The 26459-nt window shown below is 45.1% G+C and overlaps 1 pseudogene; it reads left to right on the forward strand.

The window, feature by feature from the left end:
• Positions 1-21365: 21365 nt before the first annotated feature.
• LOC147132630 (uncharacterized) lies at positions 21366-22574 on the forward strand (annotated as a pseudogene).
• Positions 22575-26459: the final 3885 nt, after the last annotated feature.

A 26459-nucleotide genomic window follows, 5' to 3' on the forward strand; every position in this document is an offset into this window, starting at 1 on the left:
ACCGTGCCGCCGTTTTGATATGCTTGATTGTAAAATCACAGAGACACCATGTGAGCAAAAGATACAATGATGATGAGAATGCTACAAAAACGAATGATGTCAGAATGTACAGGGAGGCTGTGGGAAGCCTTATTTACCTGACTACGTGTACCGGGCCAGACTTAAGCTATGTGGTGAGTAGGTTATCTCAGTGTTTTGCTGAACCTACATTGGAACAGCGGGTTACCGCGAAACATGTGCTAAGATACCTCAAAGGCACCTCTGACAAACGACGAAGCTTCAAAAGGAACAACAGTGAGAAACTAGGTTGACATCATGCCTATAGTGACGCAGACTGGGCAGCTGATACCAGCGACAGGCGCGGTACTACAGGTTACTGTCTGTTTCATAGTTCTCCAGTTTCATGGAAAACAAAGAAACAACCCACGGTGGCAGCATACAGAATACATGGCACTAGCTTCAACCATACAAGAATGCCTATACTTAGACCAATTTCCAAGTGCAATTGACAATTACCAGTACATACCAACAATTGTGTCTGATGACAATCAGGGGACAATCGCTCTTGCCAAGAATCCTGTCAACAGACAGAGATGGAAACACGTGGACATAAAACACCATTTTATTAGGTCTACTGTGAATGAGGGGAGAGTAACTCTGATGTGTTGTCCAACTGATAACATGGTTGCTGATATCGTGACAAAACCGCCAACAAAGTCGAAACTGAAGAAGTTTGAAAGTGTTATTTTTGGAGTTTACAATGTGTAAGACATAGGTCCACATTGTTACTGTATTTTGGTTTGTTCAAATGTCAACAACGTGAGCACAAGTGGGGGTGTTAAGGGAATACTGATGTCCTCAGTTGTAATGTTGTGCTTGTGCCACTGTGAGGCGCTGGAACACTGACTATCGGCCTCGGGCATGCGTCGTCACACACTTCTTTTTGCTCCCTATTAAGAGAGCGAGCGAGTCTGTTGGAGCGGGTGCATTTTGTGCTCTCTGTGTTGTTCGCAATAAATACGCCAAGTTTGGCTGAAGAAGCAGCTCATTGCATCCGTCGTGAAGTCTTCCAAATGCAACGTTAAGCTGCAACAAACTCGACATACTGCTTGCCTCGTCAGGGTGATGTGATGGTGTAAGTCACATGTGTCAAAGTCAAGGCCCGTGGGCCACATCCGGCCCGCGAGAAGGTTTTGTACAGCCCCTGCGATGATATTGCTTTATTATTAGATCCGGCACGCAGCCTGCAGCAAGCCGGTGTGGGGAGCAGAGGTGCTCGGGTCCTACGCGCCGGCCGATGACGTCAGGCTTTAGAATATATTGTAGCGTCTTCCAAGAACACAGACATAGTTTAATTATCATGTTTTTATTAGTACAGTGGGCTACTGTGGGTCGCAGCCGACGCCAATACAGTACGGCAGTCGTTCGGTCAAAAATGAGCTTCGTCTCTCTTTCGTCCTCAGCTCGCATGCCCTCTCGCCGCACGATGCGTTCATTAACCTTGGAAATAACACAACTTGGCAAGACGTAAATTCGACCGCAACACAGACAACCCAATTCGTTACACTACTTCTGTAATGTATTTCTTTGCATCTATGTTTGCCACCCCTGGCTGCTGTTATAACGAACATTACCGCTACTTTTGCGAGGAACGTCCGTCGGTCGTCTACGTGCAGACTGAAGGCTTCACGTCACTTTTCGTGGCTTTCAGAATCGGATTGTGGTGAAAAGTTATTTGGAGTAAAACTTTATTCAGAAATACTTCATCTTAGAAATCTCACGTTGTTTTGTTATTAGTAATTGTTGGCATTTGATAAATTCATTGAGTTTCGATGTAGTGCTGAGATGTCCCACACTGTGAGCAGGCATGGAACGCTCCTCGAGCGCTAGTGTTGATGGCGAGACTTGGTTTCTTTTATTTTCCTCCTTCGACAAAGCTAGCTAGTAGTTTGTTCGTGCCAGAAAACTCAGTAGTTGCAAATTTCCCGTGTTTCACCACGTTTGTTGTTGCGTGTAAATGTAAAGCGTAAAGATGAGTTTAATAATTTGGGTTCGTGTCAGGTAACTGCTGTACATAATAGCCTGGATATTTTCTCGTGAGTGATGTCACGTGGATGAATACTAGTTAGTTATTTCGGCTAGTATGCTTACTATTCTAGTGATGAAACGTGTGAATGTGTATTGTATGCGTTGTTTGGCAGTTTAATTGCTTAATACGGTTTAGGCATATTGTTAACAAATGGATATGCATTGGATGATGTTGCTAGGTTATTCTTTGTCTGTGTTGTTGCAGACCACAATAAATAGACGTGTCACGTGGAATACGGGCCTGTGTGGGGGTGGCGGGGTGGGGGGGGGGGGGGCGGGGACAAACATAGAGGCAAAGAAATACATTACACAAACATAAAGCGTGACATCATCATCAGGCACGAAGGACCCAATCCAATTTGGACATTTTATAAAATTTCAATGAACATTCTATCAGTCCGGCCCTCGGCTTGTCGCAATTTTTTTTATTTGGCCCTCTGTCCATTTGACTTTGACACCCGTAGTGTAAGTCTAAAGCCCTCGAAAAGTGGCAGCCCGACGGAAGAAAAAGACTGGAGTCATGGTATCCATCACTTAAACCAGATGAGCTCCAGGCAAAAGTAGGAAGGGCCATTGACAGGAGTGGTCAATTCGATGTAGAAAGGCCAGAAGAAACAGAAATAATAACAGTAATAATGGATCACCCCAAACTAGAGTATAACCGTAGGGGAGCAGCCCAATGGTTTCACTGGTGGATAAATGTATTGCAAATGCGTGATGTTGTCGAACTTGTTAGCCCAGATTACAAATGGGATTCAGTTGTAAAAATGTTGGTTTCCATAACACAGAGCAGGGCAAAACGGTTGGTGGTAGTGATACAACGGCAGCATCAAGGTATCGGGAGCATCAGGGATTGCGTGACTAAATAAGAAAGATAGCTTCAAGACATAAAGAATGGAAGGAGAAGGAGAAGAGTTTCCTGATACGGAAATAACATTGGAAAGTCCAGAAACACTCACACAAATGAGACAAGATACTTTACAGCAGATGTGTCCCCTCATTAGGACAGAACCACTGCCGCCCTTACTGACAGAAACGACAAAGAAATGTAACATCAGGAACGGGATAGTGATGTGTCACCACATGGGGAGTCCTTGGGATATAACTGGGGATGCCCCAATAGTACTTACAGATGAAAGGTTAAGACCCCATAACAAAAGGTTTCGCCCGAGTTTGAGACTTACAGAGGGGAATGAGTATGGGGTGGAAGTGGAAGACGAGACTTAAGTCCGGGAGAAGGAACTCAGGTTGTGGCAACTAGTGGCAGAAGCTCGACGTATCATATGATAATACATATCCCTGTACTTAAGTGGACAGAGGAAGCAGATCAAACCCAATATTTGGGGAAAAAAATGACACAATTACTAGAAACCGGTGTGAATAGAGCTATGGAGAAAGGAGCATTGAGGATCGTAATGGACGTAAATGGGATAAGATCTGGAAAAATGTTATGGAAAGTGGCTGAGTTGGTAGCAGTAGGTGCTTTTAAACTGCAAATTTCAACTCCAGTAACCTCAATAGCAGGAGCTAAATTTGTGGTGGTAATATCAAAAGAGCAGAGAGGAGAAAGGAGAAACCACATCTACGCCAAACAGAACGAACGACTCTAACCGAGCACTGCCTTCCGCATCAGAGGAAGGCCAAAGACGACGGTTGAGAGACACCAGAAACTTGGCAGAACCTACACCTTCACCACTAAGTCCCGAAGAGGAAAGTGATGATGGAAGCGACTCAGAGGAAGAAGGATGGAGCAACACACCGTCCCCTGTCCTACCTGGAGCTGAAGCGGAGGAAGAGGAGCTGGAATCTATGACATCAAACGCGGCCCTCACTGACCCTGAGGAGCAGCTCCCGAAAGAGGTCAAAAGACCAACAAACAAAGGGAAAAAGAAGAAAACACAACCAGTGTTTAACATCTATCAAGCTTCAGAAAGACTGGCCAGGGATCCACAACTGGGGTACGCTGAAACCTGGGACGGAAGGAAAACCTTTATTCCAGAAGCAGGACAGAAGGAATATCCGTACCCCATAACCTGGCTAGAGAAACTGGATGACTGTCAGGTTCACACCAAGTGAGACATTCATAAAACAATGCACACAATGAGGAGAGAAGACACTCAACAGACACTCAACAACAATATTGTCTTTTTACTTGCAAGGAGAGCGCAGGGAAGTGTACGATTACAGTTCCTAAAACCCTCTGCCCGGCTCCTGCGCCCCCTCTGTTTTTATTTTTCTTCGGTGTCCCTGATAACAAAGGTGTTCCAGCTCTACGGGAAAGGGGAGCAAAAGCAGCTGGAACACTATGAACTTGTTTTGTCTATGTGTGTGTGTGTGTGTGTGTGTGTGTGTGTGTGTGTGAGCAATTAACATACATATGTGAAAGCAAAGCACACCAAGCAAGTTGGCCTAATGATAAAAATCAAACACCTGAATAATAAAATGCATTATTATTCTTACATTCCCCCCTGTTTTTATATAATATAAAGCTAAACACATGAACAATAAAATACATCATTATTCGTGTATAGTATAAAGCTAAACCTACAAAACTAACAGGCTTAATAATGAAAAATCAACATGAATAATAAAATGCATTATTATTCTTACATTTCCCCCCTGTTTTTATATAATATAAAACTAACTATAATATAAAACCAAACCTGAAAAATCTGATTGAAAAATCCAACACCCGAATCATCGTGTACAACATTAATCACATTCCCCCCTGTTTCTCTTACATTTGCACAATCCTCATATCATCGAATAGACCCTCCACAAAGGCTTTAATCTACTGAATCACTCTCATGAAAACAAATGTAATTAGACCCGAGGTTGTCAATGTAATTTACTCATGATCTCCAAGACCCGGAAAGAGATCTGGAAGGGAAAGCGAAATGTCAACAGGAGCATCAAAACAAGTGTCATCAGTGTCATCATTACTCTCAACTGTACGATAAAGCAATAACGGATAAACATCGTTCAATTTGGACGTCGTAGGTGCAATAGCTGTAGTGATCAACCGGTTGAGCAGTGCTCCAAGACAAGGAATACAACAACACCCACACAACGTGAGGATAGCTGCAAACACAGCAACAGAATCCAGGACAGAGGAAACCTAGTCCTTGTAATCTACCAAATGTTCTTTCCCACCACTCCGTCCAAAGAGACGTGTCCACTCCAGAGTGCTCCTTCATCTTGTGGTTGAGAACGCGGAGGCCATCGATGGCCCTGGTGAGGGACCCCTCCGGGGCCCTGTTGTTAGATATGACTGTACAACACCGGTCGCCAAACATGGCGCACACCCCACCCTTTTCCGCCAGGAGCATGTCAACCGCTATGCGGTTCTGGAACGTCATGAGAGAGGTGGCTGCCAATTGTTCTTTGATAGCAAGAAATCCTGCTTCAGTATAGTTACCCAGTTTCTGCACATTGTAGTGGAGGCAGTTGATCCTGTCAACATTCTTATTCAGCGTGATCCAAATAAAAATGGACTCCCAACCAGCTGCAATCTGATCAACCAGTTTATACTCATCTGGTACACCTCGAGGTACGCCAATAGCATCAATATAGGTCGGATCTCCATCCCTCCAGGAAGCACTACGCCGACTCCTAAAGAACTTGTCTCGCGGAATGTGCGTCAGAGCTGCCCTCTGGATATCCTCTACAGTAGATGGAAAAATAGTAACACCAGTACTGTTCGTACCCCTTCCCCGTTGTTTGAATTATACTACCGCATCTTTTCTTGAACCCCCTCAGGGTTGCTATTGGAAGCTTCAGTTCTGTCATGCTATTTTGGCATCGCCATTTCTGCTGTAACTCCACTAAAAAGGGGTTGGTGTCTGTCAAATTCTTCACTGACCGTCAAGTATTTTCAGATACTATAAATCTGCACCCACCTTCTTGCCAGACTTTGGCTCACCTTCCCCGGAGGAGAAATCAGCAGAAATGACCTTCTTACAATGTGATAAGTGTATCCACCTGCTCCTCTCTGCAAGCTTCACAGCAGTCGGAGTTGTCAGCAACACTTGATATGGGCCCTCCCACGTGGGAGAGTGCCAGTGTTTTCTCTTAATGCTCCGGACCAGGACCCAATCTCCTGGCTTCACCAGTTGTTGTGTCTGTTGGGAAACAATCGTTCTCAGGTAATTTAAGTTCATCACGTTTCTCTAAAGTCTTTCTCATGTAATCAGCCAAATTCGCCTCATCATCCAGTTCCCAGTGTTTAGTGAATAACGGTAGTTTATAGGGCCTACCGAAAAGTACTTCAAATGGATTAGGCCCAATTATACTAGTAATGTTGATATACAGTTTAACAAGATCAACGCATTGCGTCCAAGGTCTACCCGTTTCCTCCATGCATTTTTTCAACCTATTCTTTACAGTCCCATTCATCCTTTACACCAGACCAGCACTCTGTGGATGATAGGAGCAATGACGCTTTAAGTCAATATGAAATAACAGACCTATTTTGTCAATAACTCTTAACAAAATGTGTCCCATTGTCACTATAAATTGTCTGCGGAATACCATATCGCGGTATAATGTCTTTCAATAAATTGAATAAAGTCCATATGAATTCTCTGAAAAGGATAGGTTGCCGGAGGAAACTGACCCCACATTGGACGCAAGTTACCTTGTGAATTGTGCCTGGCTCAGGTCAAACAAGCCCGACAAAAATTTTTGGGGAGAAGAGGTTAAACCCATAAGTCGTGTAATGTCTGTTTACAAGAAGAGGTTAAACCCATAAGTCGTGTAATGTCTGTTTACAAGAGCCACCGTTCCCCCAGTCGAAACATGAGACACCCCATGGCTTAATATTGCTGCCCGCCTGAACACATTTTTTGGTAGTATGGGTTTTCCCTCTGTGCTGACAAATATTTTCCCGCAAGGTTGCCCCCTTATCAGTCCAGAGTTTTTGTTCTGTCTGTGGACTCTGCTGTTGCATATCTATCAAGGTTTGGGTATTCAATATTTGTGTGTCAGGAATATGGTCTGATAACCCCGCGAAGGGCTTTAAAGCCGCTTCTCTAGCTGTTTTGTCTGCGAAAGCATTGCCCAATGACACACTGTCTGTCCCCGATTTATGTGCGGCACATTTACATATTGCAATGTTGCGTGGTAACTGTACGGCATCTAACAAATGTTGGAGTAATTGAGCATGTGTCACTGCTCTTCCCGTCGATGTAATCATGCCTCTATTGCGCCAGTATTGTGAAAAGATGTGTACTGTTGCAAATGCGTATTGGCTATCAGTGTAAATTGTAACATCTTTATTCTGGCATAATTTACATGCCTCTGTTAGTGCAACTAATTCAGCAGCTTGAGCAGAATAATGCGACGGCAGTGATTCTGCTTTTAGAATTTCATCTTTCGTAACAACAGAGTAGCCAGTCGTGTTTTCCCAAAAACATCCTTTTTATATGACCCATCGACAAATAGCGTGAATCCCGTCGCCAATGGCAAACCCTTTACGTGAATTCTACATTTCGTTGATTTTTTTTTCAGCCAGTTCCATGTCACCCCCAACCTGCCTCCTCACTGCCACCGGCCCCGTCTCATCGTCCTCTTTTCTATGAAACAACACCTTGTCCTACTTACTTGGCCCTTTCTCATGCTTTTGCGCCAACACTCTCCAAAAGTCTACGTCCTCATACCCATCCTTTCTCATTTTCGCTTCATTGTTTTTACGTTTAGTCCGTATTTCATACTGCAGGTTCACAAATTTTTGTGTGTTAAGCTGGAAACTGACTGACTGAATTACGGTTTATACGAGTCACATGCTCAGCATCGATATGCAGCAAAGCGATGTTCCACAATCTATACTATCCTTCCCCCCTGAAGAGACGTGACAAAGAGACGTGACAAGGCCCACGACTCCTAATTGCTACCCACGTAAACAGGCCTTATGGAAGGATGGGGTCACCTTCTTTACGACATATGATTCAACATTTCCCTTTACCCCGTTATTTTCCCAAAAGGTTCACTCACTATTTTGCATGCCTGTCAGTATTGCGTCGTCGAGTGGCGTGTTATCATCTGGTATTTGCTCTACTGAAAGTACGCCATAAATGCCAACAGATGTTCCTTCCGTGTGTGTGTGTGTGTTTTGTCTCATTACTGTTTGAGAAAAATGTAACCTTCTCTTGCTACCCCGTTTGCGTACATGTTGTCTAAGCGTTATTCCATCATGAAAAGTACTTGCCATGTCTTTCACGTGTACACATTGTCTAAGCGTCATCTTATTATGAAAAGTACTTCCCGTTATATTAATGCATTATCTCTGTCTATTTTCTGCTGTCCCATTAATTATATCACTTTGAGGGTGGTAAGCACCAAGATTCTCAGATCAATGTGAACCATCACTCCTGTTTTCTCCACAATTTGGTCAACAAAACGGGTACCATCATCATGGTACGTTTTTTAGAAATGCCATATCTGGGGATGACATCCCTACAAAGTACTTTTGCCACCGTCAACGCGTCTGAATGTTTGGTATAGGGAATAGTTCTAGTCATTTTGAAAAAGCATCTATGATGACCAAACAATAGTTTTCCATTCAACTCAGCAGCCCATTCGTATGGATATTTCGGTAAAATAAGTAATCTGTTTGGCCATAGACAGATGTCACCTGGTAATGTCGCACCAGTGTTTTATTTTATCTTATTTATTTATTCTTTTTTTTTAAATCAAGTTCAGTTTATAAAAAAAAAAATAATAAAATAAAAAATATGGAAACTCGTTGCAGGTCCACTGATAGTGTCGTGGTACACACGCCCGAGTTGTGTGTGGGCAGCGTGGGATCAATTCCCGCTCAGTGACAGTGTCTGTGTGTGCCCTGCGACTGGCTGGCGACCAGTTTGGGGTGTAGTCTGCCTTCGCCCATTGATGGCTGGGATAGGCTCCAGTAACTCCCCGCGACCCTGTATAGGATAAGCGGTTTGGAAGATGAAATGACATGAAACTCGTTGCCTTAGAAATTATAAGGAAACGTAACTTGAACTCTTTATGTGTAACAAGCTATCAATTCTGAGTGCACAGTACTACCACCAACTTAATTATTTTGAGTTTATAGCGCTAAATGGTTACAAGGGCCAACACTTGTATAGCGCGCATCTCCCTTTGGTAATCAAAGTGCTTCACACAGTGTACCTCATTTACTTCATGATAATGAATGGATGGATGGATTTTATATTTAAAAACCGGTATGCCAACAAGGATATATCAGCTATTGCATGCAATAAATGTTTTTGTAACAGGAAAATAATAAAAATGTGAGGTTCCAAAGGGATAGATAGCATTTCACCATAAAAAAAAAATCCAGAAGTTCTAAATATTTAATTTGTTTAAGACATGTAAACTCAAGACAACTGGGTAAATTAATTTAATCATCAGGAATAACTAACAACTTAATTAAAATGAGTGTTTAGAACAAATGATCAAAAAGTGAGTTAGTTCAACACAATACTTCTGAGTAATATGAATGTTCGTGTTTACAGTGTGGCAATCATGTCTTCCTCCATCCTCAGGAAGTAGTAACAATGTGGCTGGGTTTAACATCGTGCGTCTCTTTAGTTAGACGTCTCAATACATACAAGGTAAATGTTTCGCTAGTGATAAAAAGATCATGGTCCTTTGTTAAAACAATGCAGAGAGGCTGCACGTGGCACTCTCAAAATCAGGGGATAGAACAAAAACTATGGTTGCACTTAAAAAACAACAACTGGAAACTGAGGCACCCATCCATTGCTGCATTTGTTTGTACAGCAATGGATGCTGCAATAACTGCTCTTCCACAGTGCGGCAATGCACCGTCCAATTCGAAAGAATTAGTTTCATTTTGTCTCTATCTTGCCGCACCAAAACTGAGGTCGAAAAATGACCTTTACAATCGATCAACTGAATAAGGGGTCGCCATAATTTAAGATAATGCTGTGCTTAACACTAAAATTTGCTTTATTTCCCAAAAAACCTTCGTGCTTCATTGGTCTACCTTAAAGGTGATGTGATTTGAGGTCTTCACTATTACATTTTTTCACCAATGATTCCTGCATAATTTGGAACCCAGATTCAGCAACAATTTGTTAGACCTAAAAAATGACATCATCCACCCCTTCGTTTGATGTTTTGGAGCCTGGAGAATTGCATTTTGTTTTTGTTTTTCTATTCCCCACTACAATTATACTTCCAACACTAAGATTGCGTCCCAAATATTTGACTTGTTGTTTCTACATCCGTAGTTTATTTTTGCTTACTTTGTGCTCTTCTTCAGCCAAATGTTATAATAATGAACAAGAATTGTTCCGCCTTGTCGCAGGGTCAGACAAGAGAGGAGCAGAGGGCCCAGGTGCCCCTCCCTGATGTCTACGCCGCCGCTCAAGTCACATTATCTTCGTTTCTTACTTTTTGCCCATTAAACGCTTCTGCTATATGATTGATTCTTGTAACACGGCTACTTTATGTGTAATTAACTGAACCATTAAAAACGTGTTCAGCTATCCATGCGTCTAAATATTGGATCTTATCAGGATCCTGTTTTTCAACAAACTTCCAATCCTTACATTGCATTTTATGATTTAAATTTACTACCTATTTTCCCCAATTGTATAGGAATTTGGTCCAGCTTGCTAACACCTAGGGTGTTCTAAAAACTGGATTTTTATCAGTAGGACAGCAATTCAAATTTCCTGTTGTGGTCATTCTCACTACAACTTTTTCAGGTGGAGAATTCTTGCTTCTGCATCCACACCAGTCTGCTGTTCATTATCCTACTACACATACTACTAATTGTACTATACTAATTATATGGAATAAAATACCTAGTGGTATTTTAATTTGCAATCACTTTGTTCACTTACACACTTCACACAGGGTTTCACAACCGATTTGCCCAAACATACAAACACCCAGAATTCAAGTGTATACAGGCCTTCGCCATCCTTTATTATTATTATTATTATTATTATTATTATTATTATTGTTATTTTCGTTTTTTTAAGCTGGCCAGCAAAGTCATATTTTGTTATCCAAAGGTTTAAGTGTTGTATTTTGGAAGGACAGTGACGCTCCACAAATGTCCAATCTTTGCATGCGAGGTTTTGTTTAGGATCACTTTTATCACCGATTTTGCTGTTAACTTTCCCCGTTTTTTTTCTTTTTTTTCCCTAGAGTCAGTTTTATGACACCTAGGGTGTCCTATACTGACTTTTACCTTAAAACAGGGTGACAATCAACCCAACGTGTGACAATCCTCAAGCTTCTACCACAAGTGGCGGAGGATTCTTGCCTATTGCGTCCACACAAAGTTGTCACTTACAATCCTGTTTACATTCACTCACACAGTCACACTTTTAGCAGCGTTTTTCACGGAGTTTAAGTACGTACAGGACACCGTCGCCCTTACAGTTTTATAGACTTACTCTGTCTTTTACCTTGACATTGACTGGTATTCTCAAGGCTTACACAGTTTTAAAGACTTACTCTGTCTCACAGTTTTATAGACTAACTCTGTCTTACAGTTTTATAGACTTACTCTGTCTTACTACTTGACCAGGGACTAGTATTGTCAAGATTTTTTTACCAGCGCCCAATTCACTCATCCACGAGTGTCGTGAGTTTCCTACTCACACAGAGATGTCTTCACTCCTCCGGCTTCCCGTCAGCCTTCAGTTCCCAGAAGTGGAGCCAAAGACCAGTCCCACAAAGGGTCTTAGAGCCGTGGCCACGGACTTTACCTGGATGTTGACTCGACAGCTGGAAACCTTCCGGCATATAGGGATCCGGCTCGAAGGACCAATTTAATGTCAGGTTCACACCAAGTGAGACATTCGTAAACAATGCACACAATGAGGAGAGAAGACACTCAACAACAATATTGTCTTTTTACTTGCAAGGAGAGCGCAGGGAAATGTACGATTACAGTTCCTAAAACCCTCTGCCTGGCTCCTGCGCCCCCTCTCTTTTTATTTTTCTTCGGTGTCCCTGATAACAAAGGTGTTCCAGCTCTAAGGGAAAGGGGAGCGAAAGCAGCTGGAACACTATGAACTTGTTTTGTCTATGTGTGTGTGTGTGTGTGAGCAATTAACATACATATGTGAAAGAAAAGGGCTCCAGGGAGCGAAGCCGCTAAAAAGCTGAGGCTGCAGTACTAGCCGAATTGAACCAAATGAAACAGCGCAGGAGGTCTATGAAAGATGGGTGGATGACGAAGATGAGGATGAGGATGCCCACATAGACCGAGCAAGAGTACAACTGAAGGAAGGAGTCACACTATTAAATGTGTGGCACAAACTAAAACAAGTCGTAACTCCAAATAGATATGTTAGAGCGCTAAGGAGGGTTGTGACGCCTGCAGGGAATGAAGATGTACTTGTGAAGCTGGCTCCTGGAAGTAACATAACAAAGATTGAAGCTGCTATCAAAGAATGGGATCGACTGCACAAACATTATGTTGACAAGAGAAGGGTGTCAACATGGAAGGTTACTCAAGCTAGTGAGTGGAAAGAAAAAGCTTATCCATCAAAGCGACAAGGAGAGACGACCAACAGTCAAACCAAAGAACGTTGCAGTCTTCTCAGAGAACGCCCTACACGAGACCACAACAGCAGAAGAGAACTGAAAACCAGAAACAATTTCCCCAAACTAAGTCGCGGCCGATGGCAAGAAAAAAGGGCCCTGGCGCATACGTATCAAAAGAAGAATATGACAAAATGACACCAGAACAAAAGAAGGCTCTCCATGAGGCTCACAGGGCTGCGACCTCAGGAGAGCCTGGCCAATAATGGAGAAAAAGGTATGGGTCACCCTGCAAGGGATCTTCCGAGTAGGCGATAACCTCTACAAGAATATAGAGGGAGTATCCTACTTGGTGGATACAGGGGCTGAGCTGCCAATGACCTGTAGAACCTTAAAAAGAATTGGACACCTAATGGTATCGGTAGCAGATGGATCAAAAAAAGAGATGCCCATTGGAATATGGCAAGGAATGGTGTGGATTATTGGATCCTATGAATTTCTAATGTTAAAGGATGCAGAAGACTTGGGAAAGCCTATGGACCAACGCCAGTCAGCTGAGGAGAGATGGGATGCATTACGGACGAAACAAGCATCAATTGGCACGACCAGAATAGCAAAACAAAGAGAGTGGTATAAACCTGTAGTTGTGCCATCTATTCAAGTCCAACAGGTCCAGGATAGCGATTTATCACCTGAAGGAAGGAAGAGACTAACAGAGATACTGAGGGGAGCCTAAGTGGCTCATTTTAAGAATGATTGTGGAGACCTGGGACCGAAACACTTGCACACCATCAGCGGAGGAGTGCATCCACCAGTAAGACAGTATCCACTCAACCCAGATGCTGTCGCTGAAATGGACATGATTGTAAAAGAATTATTGGCGTTGAACATAATCAGAGAAGAACCAAATCCCATAACAAATAGCCCAATTCAAGCTGTCAAAAAGCCTGAAGCAAGTGGAGGAGGTTGGAGGCCAGTTATTAACTTCGAAGCTCTCAACCGCCGAGCGGTGGCTAATCGAGCGAGCCTCATCAACCCCCAAGCATCCTTAAAAACGTTAAAAGTGAAAAAATACAAGTAATGCATTGACCTGGCCAACGGATTTTTCTCGTTAAGGATCGCCAAAACATCGCAAGGAAAGACGCCGTTCATACATAAAGGAAAGGCATACGTTTGGCAGAGGTTACCACAAGGATATAAGAACTCCCCAAATGTATTTCAATCAGCAGTCTTGCAAATTTTGGAAGGATTACCAGTCACAGTCTACAATGATGATGTGTTCATAGCAAATGACACAGAAGAGGAACACTTGAATACCTTACAAGCCGTAATAGAGCGAGTCTCCACAGCAAGACTGAAATTGAATCTCAAAAAATGCCAACTTGCTAGGTTCCATGTGGATTACTTGGGTTTCCAAGTGTCAGAGAACTAGGGACTTTCAGAAGGATATTGGCAGAAAATGGAAAATAGATTGTACCCCCAACTTCCGAAAATGACCTGCAGAGGATACTCGGGCTATGTAACTATGTTCGAGATCATGTTCCCCACTACCAGAAATATGCAAGACCCCTCTATGCCCATCTACGCAAAGATCAAAATGATAAAAAATCCAAGAAATGGATCTGGTCAGCAAAAGACCAAGAGAACTTGGAAGGACTGAAGAAAGCAGTAGAAAATGCTGTCAGACTCGAACCGAAAGTCTAGACACAAGATTAGTTGCTAAAATAGGCTGTGAAGAAGACAATGCTATGGTAAGCGTGAGTAACGAGGGAGCTGGCCTGATGACCGTATGGACCTTTACCCTGAGCAGTGTGGAGAAAAAGCTTCCCCAAGAAGAAGTGGAACTTGCGGTCCTCGCAAGATATTGGGGAACGCTTAAAAACCTAGCCCAGGGACAAGGGATGAAGGTAATCACCCAGAGCCAAGTCCATCGCTATCTATGTAAGACCACCATCAAAAGCACTAAAGCAACAAATGTGAGATGGGGGAGGTGGAAAGATATCCTACTCGACCCCGACTTGGAAATAGGACCAGCGAAACCCTCTTCCAAGAAACAAGTAACACCAAGAGAAAAACTGGAAAAACCCTATGAATGGGTACTTTATACTGACGGATCTAAGAAGGGTGAAGACCTATCTGCTCATTGGGGCTTCATCCTGAAACAGAATGGAAAGGAGAGATGTCGGCGCAAAGGTAGAACTCCTGGCAGCGCCCAAGCCGGAGAAGCTACAGCAGTATTGGAGGGACTGTTGGAAGTTATAAGAGTATATGTGGGACGTGTAAGGATTATAACAGACAACAGTCATTGTTGTGCACAAACCCTCAAAGAAGATTTAGCCATTTGGGAAGAGAATGGCTATGAGGGAGCAAAAGGAAAACCAGTAGCCCACAGTGAATTGTGGAAAAAGATAGCCGAGTTAAGGCTAAACATACACATTGATGTTGTCCACCAGAAGGCCCATACCAAGGAGGGGGCCACTGGGAAGGTAATGATGAAGTTGATAAATACGTCCAACAAAGAAGAAGAATAGTTGTAGGATCAGACGTTTGGGACAATACCCCCGGAGAAAGAAAAGTGGTCCCAGATGAGCTTGTGAGCGAGGTAACCACGGCTGTACATGAAGCGCTAGGCCACGGAGGTGCCTTACCCATAAAGAAGGAGTTGGAAAGACTGGAACTTTGGATCCCAGAAAAGAGAATCCGTCCTGTTTTACGGGACTGCGGGCAGTGCAACAAGTATAACGCAGGACGCCGAGGACAACGAGCGGACGGATTACCCATCAAAAGCACTGTACCATGGGGGTCGATTTGCATGGACGGAGCAGGCCCCATGGGAGTGAATGGCGCAAAAGGTGAGGAATACCTTATTGTGCTTGTGGATTCGGTGTCAGGACATTTTGGGCTGAAAGCAGTAAGAAGAGCCAATGCCAATAGCATGATTAAAACACTAGAAGAGGGCTGCATGTGGCTCGGGATACCTAAAGAATTAAGAACAGACAATGTAACACATTTTTAAAAAGCTGCAGTGGATAGGTGGTGTCAGAACTGGGGGATAACGAGGGTTTATTCACCACCTTATACCCCTCAAGCAAACGGCGCGGCTGGACGAACCATTGGCCTAGCTAAACATTGGCTGGGGAAGAACGCTAATGGAAAGGAGTGGAGTATGTAGTTAGTAGAGTTGGTCAAGGACCTTATTGGGAGGAGTAGGCCAGATAGGCCGTCCCCTCAGAGGAATTGAACCAACGCCCCTTTGTCTCCCCTGAGAGAGGCCGAGCAAAAGAGATAACCAGCCCACAGAAGGAGGAGCGTCCCCTTATGGTGGGACAGGCAGTGTGTCTCGCGACTTATCCGGCAATCAAGCTGTTAAGGCCAAATACGACTCCTCTGACATTGATGAAGAGATCCTGCATAGAAATACAGTGCGGCTAAGATTTAAGGGACTCCAAGGGGTAGAGCAGTTGAAACCAATACCAGTCAATTCAGCTCAGCCAAGGAGTAAAACTAAATTAAGGAAATAAAGGAGAGATGAGAACGACGGAGCCATCCCACCTTTTATCAGAATGGCCATGGTAAAAGGAGCGGTTATCACTCGGAGAACTTTGAGTGGAATAATGGCCGGAAGAGCACTTAAACTTTTGGAAAATGCTAGAAGAGGATTCCTTTCCATGAGATTGGAAGGGTTTTGTTGGAACCACGCCGATGTAGGCTGCGTCGTCTGCGGAAGGGACGAGACAGTCGCCACCGGATGGATTGGACCCAGCCTTGAATGGTTGCATAATCCGACTGTTCCAAGGGTGTTGGGCTCAGCCAACGTCCATCCATCCATCCATTATCTCCCGCTTATCCGAAGTCGGGTCGCGGAGGCAGCAGCTTCAGCAGGGAAGCCCAGACTTCCCTCTCCCCAGCAACATCCTCCAGCTCTTCCGGAAGGATCCCAAGGCGTTCCCAGGCAAGCCGGGAGACATAGTCTCTCCAGCGTGTTCTGGGTCGTCCTCGGGGTCTCCTGCCGGTGGGACATGCCCGGAACACCTCACCAGGGAGGCGTCCAGGAGGCATCCTAATCAGATGCCCGAGCCACCTCAACTGGCTCCTCTCGACGCGGAGGAGCAGCGGCTCGACTCTGAGTCCCTCCCGGATGGCCGAACTTCTCACCCTATCTCTAAGGGAGAGCCCAGACACCCTGCGAAGGAAACCCATTTCGGCCGCTTGTATCCGAGATCTTGTTCTTTCGGTCATGACCCACAGCTCATGACCATAGGTGAGAGTAGGAACGTAGATCGACCGGTAAATTGAGAGCTTCGCCTTTCGGCTAAGCTCCTTCTTCACCACGACAGACCGATACAGGGTCCGCATCACAGCAGACGCTGCACCGATCCGCCTGTCGATCTCCCGTTCCATCTTACCCTCACTCGTGAACAAGACCCCAAGATACTTGAACTCCTCCACTTGGGGCAGAATCTCATCCCCGACCTGGAGAGGGCACGCCACCCTTTTCCGACTGAGGACCATGGTCTCAGATTTGGAGGTGCTGATCTTCATTCCGACCGTTTCACACTCGGCTGCGAACCGCTCCAGCGAGAGTTGGAGATCGCGGCTTGAAGAAGCCAACAGTACTACATCATCTGCAAAAAGCAGAGATGCAATACTGAGGCCACCAAACCGGACCCCCTCGACACCTCGGCTGCGCCTAGAAATTCTGTCCATAAAGGTTATGAACAGAATCGGTGACAAAGGGCAGCCTTGGCGGAGTCCAACGCCCACAGGAAACGAATCCGACTTACTGCCGGCAATTCGGACCAAACTCTGGCATCGGTGGTACAGGGACCGGACAGCCCTTATCAGGGGGCTCGGTACCCCGTACTCCCGAAGCACCCCCCACAGAACTCCCCGAGGGACACGGTCGAACGCCTTCTCCAAGTCCACAAAACACATGTAGACCGGTTGGGCAAACTCCCATGCACCCTCGAGGACCCTGCTGAGGGTGTAGAGCTGGTCCACTGTTCCACGGCCAGGACGAAAACCACATTGCTCCTCCTGAATCCGGGATTCGACCTTCCGACGGACCCTCCTCTCCAGCACCCCTGAATAGACCTTGCCGGGGAGGCTGAGGAGTGTGATCCCTCTGTAATTGGAGCACACCCTCCGGTCCCCCTTCTTAAAAAGGGGGACCACCACCCCGGTCTGCCAATCCAGAGGCACTGTCCCCAATGTCCACGCGATGTTGAAGAGACGTGTCAACCATGACAGCCCCTCAACATCCAGAGCCTTTATGAACTCCGGGCGGATCTCATCCACCCCCGGGGCTCTGCCACCGAGGAGCTTTTTGACTACCTCGGTGACTTCAACCCCAGAGATAGGAGAGCCCACCTCAGAGTCTCCAGGCTCTGCTTCCTCAGTGGAAGGCGTGTCGGTGGAATTGAGGAGGTCTTCGAAGTACTCTCCCCACCGACCCACAACGTCCCGAGTTGAGGTCAGCAGCACCCCATCTCCACTATAAACAGTGTTAATGGTGCACTGCTTCCCCCTCCTGAGACGCCGGATGGTGGACCAGAATTAAGCCAACGTACTAGATGCATTTATATGCGGAGATTGCCGAATGAAAAATTTGCCCAAATTGAACATTTTTGCCCAAACAAACCTAGACCCGCAGGAAAGCAGGGGACAGGAAGACTGTAACTGCCTGTGGGATGCACAAGGTCTATTGTATTGCGGAAGTTGCTGGGGAAGACTCTCAAGTGGCATGGTGGTAAGAACAGGAGAGGCTGAAGGATGGCAAGTAACAAAGGCGGCCACCCCGATAAGCCTGCTGAAAACCATCTTATCCTACTCTTTTCGGACGGACAACAATGATGATGGGACGGGACTCCAGAAACTGCTTCACAACAACTGGCCAGCCTGGAGGGAGAAATCCTATCCTGACCGCCTAATCAAAGATTCCATTCCAGCAGCGACCATGTTATCTTTAAAACAACGAGTGTTAGGAAGAGACCCCATCATGGAGCATGGGTATTATTCCGCTTTCTTTGAGCCAGGACCAGGGAAACCTTGGGCACATGTAATAAGCTACATAATGTCACAGGAAGATGTCCCAGTGTTGCCTCTACCCGAGGCTCCTCAAGAACGCGAGTTAGTAGAGGATAGCGTCTATAGTTATCGAACAGCCTTAGATATGAATACCAAAGAAATAAAGTACTTAGCTAAAGTGGCTATAATAAATGTGCGTCCTACATATGGTTCTATAGATACGGGAGGCAGAGACGAATTTTGGATCAAGCTCCAAATCATGATGGCTGTAGTGCCCTATGAGGGCTTGTACTATCTAGGAGTAAAAATGATAATATGCCCCGAAGACGAAGTCAGAGCATGTTTTCAAACCCCCATAAGAGATGACAGAAGGCTTCGCACACTTGCTAGTGTGGCTGCAATGGAACTACGTCGTATGGAAAGTGAAGACTCTACCCCCACGAGGGAGGGAAGAGCGGGACCCTCAAGTGACCAGGACTGGGATAACGGGAAGATGAGGTTACCCAAAGGCCCATTCACCAACACTCGTAAAAAGAGTGGCTGCCCCTTTCTAGGCTGTAATCGGCGAGGTCATATACTACCAAACAGGGAGAGACATCGGTCCTTGAGAGGGTGCCCTAAATGGAATGAAGAGTGGCCAGAATTGCCTAAACAGGATGTTAAAATACAAGGGAAAAAACCAGAAGGATATGCCAGGAAAATAAGGGCATTAGACTTGGTCAACAACCGTGCCACGCGCCGAAGAAATATGATATGAGATGCGCTTGAGCGAGAAGGTTCCTCCCCTGTGGAGGAGGAGCATGATTCGGACGGCCCTAGAATAATTCAGTTGGAGTTAAGTAGCAGTGACAAGGACAGTGCGGGACAAGGACAAAAGGCGATCAAGACACAACTCTCCCGCCTTTGGAATAGACCGACTGATCCGCAACCTTCTTCATCTTCAGAGCAACAATAGATCAGACAACAAAGATGAACAATTCAATACAGGAAATTAGAAAACGATTAAGGCTGATGAATCAGGAACGAAAGCAAACCCCCTCTAAAGAAAAAGCAAATCAGAAATAAGTTTCGAAAAGCAGTAAAAGGTCCGGCCCACGACAATGGGGTGGAGCAATGTGAAACTATAACTACAATAACCTGAATGCTTGATGAACAGTTGTGACCAGAAACGGATGGTGTCGGACAATGGCGAAGAGGAAAGCAGACATGGAATCTATGATTTCCCACCGCCCACTTACAAGAGATTGGATTTGGATGAGACGCCTAAGCAACGTAACCCTTCGACATCAAAAAATCACATCTATACTACACCACAGTCGACCCCAGCGCCTGCTTTTCAACCTCAGAAGGTAGGCCCACAAATTCGTTTATACAGTAATGTGGTGCAATATGGAAACTTGCCGGGAACCTCGTTATGAAGAACCTGATATAGAAACACCTGCAAGTGAAATTCGTGGACAACCTGGGAATGAGGTGGGACATACACTAGTCTTCCCTTATGGAGAGATTGCTTACACAAGCATAGGATGGAATCGCGGAATTGGAATAAATGGATGATATCAGCGACTTTCATAATTGGCGCTATCTTGACGATTGTCGTGTTAGGACTGATATGCCATGGAGACCTTGCTAAAAGACTTGGTAATGACCCTACGGAATTGAGGAAAGTTCAGCATGGCAATACTAAAATATTCAACCAAACATCGGTTGACACCGACATAACAGCTGAAGAATGGAATTGGACAAAAACTGATGAGGACGATGAGAAAACTTGACCTACAACCAACGTTGAATGGTCTGAAAGCAGAAAATGGTGCAATACGCTGTCAGGCAATGTAACGGTACCGGGATTACGTAAAGAACAATTTGGAAGCATTGAAGGCGAAATTCACAGAAGGAATTAAACTGTTAAAAGACTATATCACGTACCCATCAAGAACCAAACGAAAATGCACCACGCACGTGGTCCAACAAGTTATCCCTGCGGCAATGAATAATACTGTTTTTGTACAAGTATTTTGTTTGCAGCGGACAGAGGCCCGAATCGTCAGGAAAAATTGGCTGAAGATTGGCAGCAGGAAACCTATGTGGTACGCTAATTCCAGTTGTATACCTTTACCGGACAATAGCAGCGGATATTGGGTGGAGAAGCAACGTGATGACATGGACAAAGAGTTTATCTCCGTGGCAGCGCCCTTGAATCACACCTGTGAGGAGATGCGCCCTGGCTGGGAACCATGTTGGAGCTGTTTGACCTTCAATTGCACGGAGGTTATAGACACGGCGAAGTATTATCGATCTGCCACATTTACAGCTGATTTGAGGACTTCACCCCCCGCTAAGGCCATCGAGGTAATGACTATGCCTCCCATTATTCGTCCCGCTAACCCCAGGACACCAAAGTCAGTAATAAATAAACGGGAAATACGCTCCTTACCTGTCAGAAACAGAACTAAAGACTGTACAAGAACCATAAACGTCCATCCTTGCTATTGGAATGTTGAAAAAACTTGCCAAGAACATTACCATGTATTGGTTCATAGAGGACCCGTGACCCGCCAAGACCTGCACTCCAGGGTCCACTGGAGTGCGGCCGACCATTTTTGAGAATCAGACTGGACAATGAACATTGGCTAAATGAATCCTTTCCCTGGATATGGGAGAAGGAACTGAAAGTCTACGTCCCAGAAGAAGTTTCAAAGAACTTACATCAATTAAAACCAGCAAGAATAAGAATGTGGACACAACGGCTCCCAAATCCTGATGATCTAAAGAATGTACCACAAAGAGATTTTGGATTGATTGACCATTGTGTAATGTTAATGATATATTCTAGACTCCATTTACAAGACTGGCGTGTGGGCAAGGTGCCCTTTGGAAGAAATCCAAGGTACAATCCTTACTCGGTGGATATATAATTGTTCAAGTTTGGTTGCTAACAGAACTGTTAAAGGAACACTTCAGGCCAGGAAGGAGTTTCATACAAGGGATGAAATTCGCACATGGTGGGCGTTCAACAAGGAAGAGATGAAAGAATTTATAATACCTTGTTTGAATATGACTAAAAGTTACTGGGTTAAATATCAATACATGGCAACTGTATACTCTTAAGGACAAGACACGTGGCCGTCGGGACCACCTGATATTTACGCCAACCCTAGACTGTGGGCCATGATTTGTAAAAATATGCATTCATGTCAACTCGCGAGACGGCCATGTGGAGGTGTACCTAGCTGAATAAGGATTACGCCAGTATTGAAGGGGCTGTATGGAATAGGAATGTAAACGGTAAATGGATTCAAACTTCTCCCCCTGATAGATTAGATTGTATAAAGTGGGATAGGGATTATGGGATGCAGACAACCCCTAGAGATAGCCAATATATTCCGCATAGACCCGACCCTCTAGTACAAATAATTGAGGGACACGCTTTCAGAAAAAGCTTATGTGAAGGCCGTGAAATTATAGGTTTTGATTGGGTCGGTCCAAACAGAATCTATAATAACGGAACTTGCTACTCCCCTTATGAACATTGGATGACATGTGACCATGGAATTAACCTCCATGAATGTGTGTGGTACGGGAGAGTTGGAAAAGTGATTGTCCAGACGGCGAAAACGGCTGTTTCCGCCCTGGCAGAAGTGGCAGAAGTGGCGGCTGAAGGACTTGCTGATATTGGATCCTGGCTGCTCGACCTTGTCAAGGAGGCAGGAGTATGGCTGCTCTTAGGACTTGGACTCATAATCACTGCCATGATTGCCTTTGCAGCAATCAAGAGAGGTGTGCATGGACGACCAATGCCGTGGAAATACAAGATAATGGTCTCACCCCCGAAAGCTGCAGGTGTCAGGAAACAGTCCAAAGAAAGGGCGGTGTCGAAAGAAAAGGAGGTGCCAGACCTGGAGGAGGAGCCGGGGAGTGGGGCGGGGCCAGAGCGCCTATAAGATACAGTGCCCTGGCAGCAGATGTCTCAGGCAGACTCCGGCTCACACACCATACACTCCTTGGTGGGAAGGTAACCTTTTCGAACCATGGCTTGCGAAGGTAACTCTAACGGCACTTTTGGAAGACCAGGCGCCTTAAGGAACGTGAGTAGTGAATTAGAATTTTGGATGATTTTTATCATATGGTTATGTCATTGCTGTACTGGTCAGTGGTATTTGTCGCAGTTTACACGACCTATCCTTTTGCTTGCATCCGTGACAAAGGTCCTGGTCCTCCGGTTTGTGTTTTCTACTTATACCCTTGGTCTAGGACTCTTCATGGTTTACATGCATGGCTGTATTATGATAGTCTATAAATTACCCACAGGGATTGAGGAATCGTTTTTACTTCTATGTTGGATGGTTTTGGACTTAACCTCGATGTTCGTCTTTGACATTATTTACGGAGCGGTCGTATTGGAAGGCGTTCTGGCTATTGCCCTGGACTTGTATATTATGAGTTTGGTCTTCCGCCTCCAAAAGTGCCCCGGTAGTACTGGAAAAATAATTTGGAAAATACGAACAGCCAAGCTGGTCCTATGGGGGGTTGTTTGGGGTGTCATCTCCATATTTCTCTGGACTGGCATGGTTGACCAATTGGTTTTGATGGCCTGGTTCTTCACATATTCAGCCTTTTTTACCCTCCCACCACGGAATGCTAACACTACTGACATGGGGTGGATGACGACATCCTCGAGCCCGCATTTTAAGGGTACCCCTTCGCCCGACAATTTGGATTCCGGACATAATCCCGCCGTCACCGCCGCTGTTGATCGAGAATTGATACGAATGGCTCCAGTGGAGAGTCGAGTCTAAAACTGATTATATAAATATATTGCATTGACTTTGTGTATGTTACAGGATATGTTCCAGCTGCAGTGCGTCCTCTGTGGGTCAATCTTCGTCCGATCCGCTTGGGTCGCAGGTCGAACCTTCATGGGGCACTGCTGCGTCCCGTCACCGCGTAGCTGGGTGAACGAGTCATGGCTATATCCTGAAGGTGTTTATGTGAACAATTCTGAGTACCCCTTGTTTAGGCAGGAATGGCTATGGCAGGGTTTCACCGAACTGGCAAGTACTAGGACATTAACGCAAGCAACAGTATGTATACCTCAAGTACCCCTAAGGGTCCATGATGTTGCTGGCTGGTTTTTGGGCCCAGTTCACCCATTGCTTTGCATGACCTGGCGCTTACCTGACGGCTCCTACCGGATGACTGCCCATTTGAGATGTGGCTCATGCATTTTTGTGAGCCCTAAGACGGAGCCATCACCCTTGGGACCTTCTGAACGGCTTTCACTTCCGGAGGCTGTGGGGACTGCTGTGCCGAACCGGGCTCCTGGGCCAGGGGCCTCCGCTCCCACTGCTGCCCAACGAACTCCCGTCGTCAGCATTGTTTCCCCGTCGAGGAGGCCGCTGTCTCCTGATGTCACTGTGGAAGTGGGGAGTGTGACTCCTGATACTTGGGAGACGATGTACTTGTTCTTCCTTAGATAATGAGGGGTTTGCTAAAGTTAGTCTATAATTAAGTGAGCCAAAAAGAGCCCTGTTTACAAAGAATGATCAAACCAACACAGACTTTCGGGAAGATGGTGGAAAAACACTGGTTGATTACCTCATCAAACCACTGAGAAAAACAACCTTGACGCATGCGTGGTTAAGTAAAGAGACAGCGCCAAAAACATGTTTTTCTCAGTAGAAAAGCTTTAACACATGCACAGTTAATGTAAGAGCCTCCCAAAAACCAGACTATAAAAAGGGAAGTCATCAAGGCTCCATGCCCTTTTTCTTCCCTCCTGCCGCGGTTACAAGAAGATGCTTCGACCAGGAGATCATTTTGCATTTTTCTTGGGACACTTTTCTAACTCCCAAGCAAGAAGGATTATTTCTCCTTCTTTTTGGACATATCCAAATCACTGCTTCAATAAGGTAACTGAATAGAATTCACTTTATATCGCGCGCATAAGAAATTGGCCAGTCGAGCATTTGAGTTTCTTACTTCCCAATAGTTCCTTATTTTAATCAGGTTTGGGGCGATTAAGACTTGATCACTCTTGAGAGCTCACTTAAATTAAGACTACTATTTAATCATTTCTATTCCCTTTGCCTATTATCACTATTATTTCTTGTTTTATTATTTTATCCAATGTTATACTTGCCTTTAACATTAATTTTACATTTTATCCTATACTATTAAGAAAACCATTATTATTAATTTTATGACTAAATTAAATTCATATCATGTAATAAAATTTACAATCATCCAATTTTCTTGCTTATTGACTGTATCCTGCCCTTAGGGAATTGATGGTTGATAAACAATTATTGTTTGATTACTTACATTACTAAATAAAATTTTATGAATTTATTTTAACACTATTAATGCCATTCTACTGATTAATACATTCACATCACGTAACCTTTGCTGAACAAACGGCTAAGACCTTAATGATAAAAGGTCTCGTTATCATCCTATGAAATAAATTAAATAGCTTCCTCCGGCTAGATTTAAAACAAATCCATATGGTTTTAACAAAGACTGTTAAACCTCCTAGGTTAATAATAAGTGCGACAATTCAAAATGAGTAGGAAGCCGCTGTAAAAGTATAGTGGCCCAACACCTCACCACATGGATCCAGGACTACCTCACAAACCGGCCACAGTATGTGAGGACACAGGACTGTGTGTCTTACGTGCTCCTCTGTAGCACGGAGGCCCCGCAGGGAACTGTCTTGGCTCCCTTCCTGTTCACCCTCTACACCTCGGACTTTAACTACAGCACCCCTACCTGTCACCTGCAGAAGTTCTCTGATGACTCTGCGATTGTCGGCCTCATCACAGGCGGAGATGATCGGGAGTACAGAGAACCTACTCAGGGTTTTGTGGACTGGTGCCAGCAGAGAACCGCCTACTGATCAATGCGGGGAAATCCAAAGAAATGGTGGTGGATTTCGGTAGGTGGCATCACTCTTCACCTGCACCAGTGAATATCCAGGGAACAGATGCTGAGAGAATCTCAATTTACAAGTGCCTGGGTGTTCATCTGAACAATAAACTGGACTGGAGCGACAACACAGGTCTGTCAGGTTCACACCAAGTGAGACATTAGTAAACAATGCACACAATGAGGAGAGAAGACACTCGACAACAAAAATGTCTTTTTACTTGCAAGGAGAGCACAGGGAAGTGTACGATTACAGTTCCTAAAACCCTCTGCCCGGCTCCCGCGCCTCCTCTCTTTTTATTTTCTTCGGAGTCCCTGATTACAAAGGTGTTCCAGCTCTAAGGGAAAGGGGAGCGAAAGCAGCTGGAACACTATGAACTTGTTTTGTCTATGTGTGTGTGTGTGGGGGGGGTGGGGGGGGGGGGGGGTGTTTGTGTGTGTGTGTGGGGGTGTGAACAATAAACTGGACTGGAGCGACAACACAGACGCCCTCTATAGGAAGAGTCAGAGCAGACTCTTCCTACTCAGGAGACTGAGGTCTTTTGGGGTTCAGGGGACACTCCTCAGGAACTTTTATGACTCGGTGGTTGCATCGGTCATCTTCCAGGGAGTGGTCACATGGGCAGGCGGCGTCTCGGCCCAGGACAGGAAGCGGCTGGACAAACTGGTCAGGAGGGCCGGCTCTGTCCTGGGCTGCTCCCTGGACTCGGTGGGGGACAGGAGGATGTTGGCCAAGCTGTCATCAATGCTGGACAACCCGTACCACCCCCTCCAGGGCACCCTAACAGCACTCCACAGCTCCTTCAGTGACAGACTGTTACACCCTCGCTGTGCAAAGGAGAGATTCCGCCGCTCCTTCTTGCCTGCTGCTGTCAGACTCTTTAACAAGAACATTGTGTAGT

The sequence above is a fragment of the Filicampus tigris genome, chromosome 18 (assembly GCF_054856515.1).
Source record: "Filicampus tigris isolate MCC_2025a chromosome 18, RoL_Ftig_1.0, whole genome shotgun sequence".
Classification (NCBI taxonomy): Eukaryota; Metazoa; Chordata; class Actinopteri; order Syngnathiformes; family Syngnathidae; genus Filicampus; species Filicampus tigris.